At 35.0% G+C, this 7,500-nt stretch overlaps 1 non-coding gene across 1 annotated transcript in view; it reads left to right on the top strand.

Annotated features, from left to right (window-relative positions):
• Window positions 1–3,780, top strand: part of LOC139353801 (large subunit ribosomal RNA) — a 3,970-nt gene extending 190 nt beyond the window's left edge. Inside the window, exon 1 of the ribosomal RNA XR_011604941.1 lies at window positions 1–3,780. This exon is cut by the window's left edge and continues 190 nt beyond it. This is a non-coding gene — a ribosomal RNA (large subunit ribosomal RNA).
• Window positions 3,781–7,500: the final 3,720 nt, after the last annotated feature.

Here is a 7,500-nt window from a genome sequence, read left to right as displayed (position 1 = left end):
ATTTAAGTCCTTCTTAAATGAGGCCATTTACCCATAGAGGGTGCCAGGCCCGTATAACGTTAATGATTACTAGATGATGTTTCCAAAGAGTCGTGTTGCTTGATAGTGCAGCACTAAGTGGGTGGTAAACTCCATCTAAAACTAAATATAACCATGAGACCGATAGTAAACAAGTACCGTGAGGGAAAGTTGAAAAGAACTCTGAATAGAGAGTTAAACAGTACGTGAAACTGCTTAGAGGTTAAGCCCGATGAACCTGAATATCCGTTATGGAAAATTCATCATGAAAATTGTAATATTTAAACAATATTATGATAATAGTGTGCATTTTTTCCATATAAGGACATTGTAATCTATTAGCATACAAAATTTATCATAAAATATAACTTATAGTTTATTCAAATTAATTTGCTTGCATTTTAACACAGAATAAATGTTATTAATTTGATAAAGTGCTGATAGATTTATATGAATACAGTGCGTTAATTTTTCGGAATTATATAATGGCATAATTATCATTGATTTTTGTGTTTATTATATGCACTTGTATGATTAACAATGCGAAAGATTCAGGATACCTTCGGGACCCGTCTTGAAACACGGACCAAGGAGTCTAACATATGTGCAAGTTATTGGGATATAAACCTAATAGCGTAATTAACTTGACTAATAATGGGATTAGTTTTTTAACTATTTATAGCTAATTAACACAATCCCGGGGCGTTCTATATAGTTATGTATAATGATATTTATATTATTTATGCCTCTAACTGGAACGTACCTTGAGCATATATGCTGTGACCCGAAAGATGGTGAACTATACTTGATCAGGTTGAAGTCAGGGGAAACCCTGATGGAAGACCGAAACAGTTCTGACGTGCAAATCGATTGTCAGAATTGAGTATAGGGGCGAAAGACCAATCGAACCATCTAGTAGCTGGTTCCTTCCGAAGTTTCCCTCAGGATAGCTGGTGCATTTTAATGTTATATAAAATAATCTTATCTGGTAAAGCGAATGATTAGAGGCCTTAGGGTCGAAACGATCTTAACCTATTCTCAAACTTTAAATGGGTAAGAACCTTAACTTTCTTGATATGAAGTTCAAGGTTATGATATAATGTGCCCAGTGGGCCACTTTTGGTAAGCAGAACTGGCGCTGTGGGATGAACCAAACGTAATGTTACGGTGCCCAAATTAACAACTCATGCAGATACCATGAAAGGCGTTGGTTGCTTAAAACAGCAGGACGGTGATCATGGAAGTCGAAATCCGCTAAGGAGTGTGTAACAACTCACCTGCCGAAGCAACTAGCCCTTAAAATGGATGGCGCTTAAGTTGTATACCTATACATTACCGCTAAAGTAGATGATTTATATTACTTGTGATATAAATTTTGAAACTTTAGTGAGTAGGAAGGTACAATGGTATGCGTAGAAGTGTTTGGCGCAAGCCTGCATGGAGCTGCCATTGGTACAGATCTTGGTGGTAGTAGCAAATAATCGAATGAGACCTTGGAGGACTGAAGTGGAGAAGGGTTTCGTGTGAACAGTGGTTGATCACGAGTTAGTCGGTCCTAAGTTCAAGGCGAAAGCCGAAAATTTTCAAGTAAAACACAAATGCCATACAAATATATTATATTATATAAATCAAGCTAATTAATATACTTGAATAATTTTGAACGAAAGGGAATACGGTTCCAATTCCGTAACCTGTTGAGTATCCGTTTGTTATTAAATATGGGCCTCGTGCTCATCCTGGCAACAGGAACGACCATAAAGAAGCCGTCGAGAGATATCGGAAGAGTTTTCTTTTCTGTTTTATAGCCGTACTACCATGGAAGTCTTTCGCAGAGAGATATGGTAGATGGGCTAGAAGAGCATGACATATACTGTTGTGTCGATATTTTCTCCTCGGACCTTGAAAATTTATGGTGGGGACACGCAAACTTCTCAACAGGCCGTACCAATATCCGCAGCTGGTCTCCAAGGTGAAGAGTCTCTAGTCGATAGAATAATGTAGGTAAGGGAAGTCGGCAAATTAGATCCGTAACTTCGGGATAAGGATTGGCTCTGAAGATTGAGATAGTCGGGCTTGATTGGGAAACAATAACATGGTTTATGTGCTCGTTCTGGGTAAATAGAGTGTCTGGCATTTATGTTGGTCACTTGTTCCCCGGATAGTTTAGTTACGTAGCCAATTGTGGAACTTTCTTGCTAAAATTTTTAAGAATACTAATTGGGTTAAACCAATTAGTTCTTATTAATTATAACGATTATCAATTAACAATCAATTCAGAACTGGCACGGACTTGGGGAATCCGACTGTCTAATTAAAACAAAGCATTGTGATGGCCCTAGCGGGTGTTGACACAATGTGATTTCTGCCCAGTGCTCTGAATGTCAAAGTGAAGAAATTCAAGTAAGCGCGGGTCAACGGCGGGAGTAACTATGACTCTCTTAAGGTAGCCAAATGCCTCGTCATCTAATTAGTGACGCGCATGAATGGATTAACGAGATTCCTACTGTCCCTATCTACTATCTAGCGAAACCACAGCCAAGGGAACGGGCTTGGAATAATTAGCGGGGAAAGAAGACCCTTTTGAGCTTGACTCTAATCTGGCAGTGTAAGGAGACATAAGAGGTGTAGAATAAGTGGGAGATATTAGACTTCGGTTTGGTATCGCCAATGAAATACCACTACTCTTATTGTTTCCTTACTTACTTGATTAAATGGAACGTGTATCATTTCCTAGCCATTATACGGATATATTTATTATATCTTATGGTATTGGGTTTTGATGCAAGCTTCTTGATCAAAGTATCACGAGTTTGTTATATAATCGCAAACAAATTCTTTAATAAAACGGTGCATTTATGTATTTTTGATTTGAAAATTTGGTATAACTCCAATTACTCAGGTATGATCCAATTCAAGGACATTGCCAGGTAGGGAGTTTGACTGGGGCGGTACATCTCTCAAATAATAACGGAGGTGTCCCAAGGCCAGCTCAGTGCGGACAGAAACCACACATAGAGCAAAAGGGCAAATGCTGACTTGATCTCGGTGTTCAGTACACACAGGGACAGCAAAAGCTCGGCCTATCGATCCTTTTGGTTTAAAGAGTTTTTAACAAGAGGTGTCAGAAAAGTTACCATAGGGATAACTGGCTTGTGGCGGCCAAGCGTTCATAGCGACGTCGCTTTTTGATCCTTCGATGTCGGCTCTTCCTATCATTGTGAAGCAAAATTCACCAAGCGTTGGATTGTTCACCCATGCAAGGGAACGTGAGCTGGGTTTAGACCGTCGTGAGACAGGTTAGTTTTACCCTACTAATGACAAAACGTTGTTGCGACAGCATTCCTGCGTAGTACGAGAGGAACCGCAGGTACGGACCAATGGCACAATACTTGTTCGAGCGAACAGTGGTATGACGCTACGTCCGTTGGATTATGCCTGAACGCCTCTAAGGTCGTATCCGTGCTGGACTGCAATGATAAATAAGGGGCAATTTGCATTGTATGGCTTCTAAACCATTTAAAGTTTATAATTTACTTTATAAACGACAATGGATGTGATGCCAATGTAATTTGTAACATAGTAAATTGGGAGGATCTTTGATCACCTGATGCCGCGCTAGTTACATATAAAAGCATTATTTAATACAATGACAAAGCCTAGAATCAATTGTAAACGACTTTTGTAACAGGCAAGGTGTTGTAAGTGGTTGAGCAGCTGCCATACTGCGATCCACTGAAGCTTATCCTTTGCTTGATGATTCGATAATAAAGATGTTGCAAGCGGCATAATAATTTATGCTTGCTTGCAACGGCGCGCCACTTTGTGGTTAGCAAAAGGTCTAGTAATATAAGAGACCTATAAAAAAATCAATATATTATTATAAATAAATATTGAACAAACAAAATGCATCGTCATCTTTATTAGTGACGCGATGATAAAGTGGCAAACATATTCCATGTATAAATATTCCTATGGTATTTTGATAATGCAAGTAAAGAGGACATATATAAAAGTAAGTATATGTTCCTCCAATGGTAGCAGCGGTTGGTTGGTTGGTGTCTGCTCCTCTTATTGTTCAAAACTTATGTTATGGTAGCAAGTCTGTATCGTCATATTATTAGTGACGCGAAAAATTAGTGGCAAACAATATTCGATGTATAAATATTCCTATGGTATTAATATTCAAATGAAGAGACCATTTAAATAAAGAGGACATATATAAAAGTAAGTATATGTTCCTCCAATGGTAGCAGCGGTTGGTTGGTTGGTGTCTGCTCCTCTTATTGTTCAAAACTTATGTTATGGTAGCAAGTCTGTATCGTCATATTATAAGTGACGCGAAAAATTAATGGCAAACATATTCGATGTATATAAATATTCCTATGGTATTCAAATTCAAGTAAAGAGACCATTAAAGTACAGAGAGAGGCCATATAATAAGTAAGTATATGTTCCTCCAATGGTAGCAGTGGTTGGTTGGTTGGTTGGTTGGCGGCTGCTCCTCTTATTGTTCAAAACTTATGTTATGGTAGCAAGTCTGTATCGTCATATTATAAGTGACGCGAAAAATTAGTGGCAAACATATTCGATGTATAAATATTCCTATGGTATTGAAATTCAAATAAAGAGACCATTAAAATAAAGAGGACATATATAAAAGTAAGTAATGGTAGCGGCGGTTGGTTGGTTGGCGGCTGCTCTTATTGTTCAAAACTTATGTTATCAATATGAGTTTGGCAATACAATAAAGAAGACCAATCTAATCCATATAAGACTAAATGGATTATATGGATATGCTTAGGAAACCCATATATTAATAAAAAAAAATTTATGTATAGAAAATTATACATATATGTATTTATATAAATGAATCGTATGGATATGGCTTATAGTAGATATAATACCTTTAAGGCATATTAATGTATAATATAGTAAATATATATACGTTGAAATATAAATGCATTTTTATATATATGGCAGCATATAAGTGTCATATGAAAAATAATAGAGTTTACCCATATATCACTGAAATGAGATATATAAACCTAGTGAGGGGCGGCACTAGTGAATGAATCGTATAGATATGGCTTACAGGTATAATACCTATATGTCATAATATGGTTTAATATTATAAATATACATTGAAATATGAATGAATTGTATAGATATGGCTTTTAAATGCCATATGCATAAGAATAAATAGAATGATTAACACTTATATCACTGAAATAAGATATAAAAACCTAGTGAAGGGTGGCACTAGTACTGTAAACATGATTTTGGCAGAGCTCGGGGTAAAAAACTACTATAGGGAGGTGGTCGTTGGCGGGCCCCTCCTCGTATTGGTCAAAACCTATGTTATACATATGAGGTTGTCAATACTATAAAGAACGCCAAGCATATCCATATAAATGTATGGATATGCATACAAATCCATACAAAAGTGAAAAAAAAATAATGTATTGAAAAATATACATATATTTATATAAGTGAATCGTATGGATATGTCTTATAGGTATAATACCTATAAGGCATAACAATGTATAATCTAGCAAATATACATCGAAATATGCAGGAATTGTATAGATATGGCATATAAATGCCATATACATAAGAATAAATTGTATATCAATGCAATAAGATATATAAACCTAGTGAGGGGCGGCACTAGTAAATGAATCGTATGGATATGGCTTATAGGTATAATACCTATAAGGCATAATAATGTATAATATAATAAATATACATTAAAATATGATTGAATTATATAGATATGGCATATAAATGCCATATACTTAAGAATAAATGGTAAAATTTACCCGTATATCACTTAAACACGATATATAAACCTAGTGAGGGTGACGCTAGTACTGTAAACATGCTTTTGGAAGATAATGGGTCCAAAAACTACTATAGGGAGGTGGTCGTTGGCGGGCCCCTCCTCGTATTGGTCAAAACCTATGTTATGCATATAAGTTTGTCAATACTATTAAGACCGCCAAGCATATCCATATAAATGTATGGATATGCATAAAAATCCATACAAAAGTGAAAAAAATAATGTATTAAAAAATATACATATATTTATATAAGTGAATCGTATGGATATGGCTTATAGGTATAATACCTATAAGGCATAACAATGTATAATCTAGCAAGTATACATCGAAATATGAAGGAATTGTATAGATATGGCATATAAATGCCATATACATAAGAATAAATTGTATATCAATGCAATAAGATATATAAACCTAGTGAGGGGCGGCACTAGTAAATGAATCGTATGGATATGGCTTATAGGTATAATACCTATAAGGCATAATAATGTATAATATAATAAATATACATTAAAACATGATTGAATTATATAGATATGGCATATAAATGCCATATACTTAAGAATAAATGGTAAAATTTACCCGTATATCACTGAAACACGATATATAAACCTAGTGAGGGTGACACTAGTACTGTAAACATGCTTTTAGAAGATCATGGGTCCAAAAACTACTATAGGGAGGTGGTCGTTGGCGGGCCCCTCCTCGTATTGGTCAAAACCTATGTTATGCATATAAGTTTGTCAATACTATTAAGACCGCCAAGCATATCCATATAAATGTATGGATATGCATAAAAATCCATACAAAAGTGAAAAAAAATAATGTATTGAAAAATATACATATATTTATATAAGTGAATCGTATGGATATGGCTTATAGGTATAATACCTATAAGGCATAACAATGTATAATCTAGCAAGTATACATCGAAATATGAAGGAATTGTATAGATATGGCATATAAATGCCATATAAATAAGAATAAATTGTATATCAATGCAATAAGATATATAAACCTAGTGAGGGGCGGCACTAGTAAATGAATCGTATGGATATGGCTTATAGGTATAATACCTATAAGGCATAATAATGTATAATATAATAAATATACATTAAAATATGATTGAATTATATAGATATGGCATATAATTGCCATATACTTAAGAATACATGGTAAAATTTACCTGTGTATCACTGAAACACGATATATAAACCTAGTGAGGGTGACGCTAGTACTGTAAACATGCTTTTAGAAGATCATGGGTCCAAAAACTACTATAGGGAGGTGGTCGTTGGCGGGCCCCTCCTCGTATTGGTCAAAACTTATGTTATGCGTATGCATATGATTTTGTCAATACTATAAAGAAAACTTGTTTTGTACATACAAAACTAAATGAATTATATGGATATTGAAAAATAAATGGCATTATATCCATATAATGAAAATATACTTGTATTCTCTTATTATAAGAGAGAATACCATATGGGTGGTTGGCAAAGAGAATTGAAAATACCCGAATTGAAGATATTGGGTTCAAAAACTACTATAGGGTGGTGTAGCAAATAAAGTTAAGACCATATATCCATATAATGGATATACACATGTATTCTCTTATTATAAGAAAGAATACCATATGGTT

The sequence above is a fragment of the Drosophila suzukii genome, chromosome Y (genome assembly GCF_043229965.1).
Source record: "Drosophila suzukii chromosome Y, CBGP_Dsuzu_IsoJpt1.0, whole genome shotgun sequence".
Taxonomy (NCBI): Eukaryota; Metazoa; Arthropoda; class Insecta; order Diptera; family Drosophilidae; genus Drosophila; species Drosophila suzukii.
The sequence above is the reverse complement of the archived record's forward strand: the minus strand, read 5'-3'. Positions and strand labels throughout refer to the sequence as shown.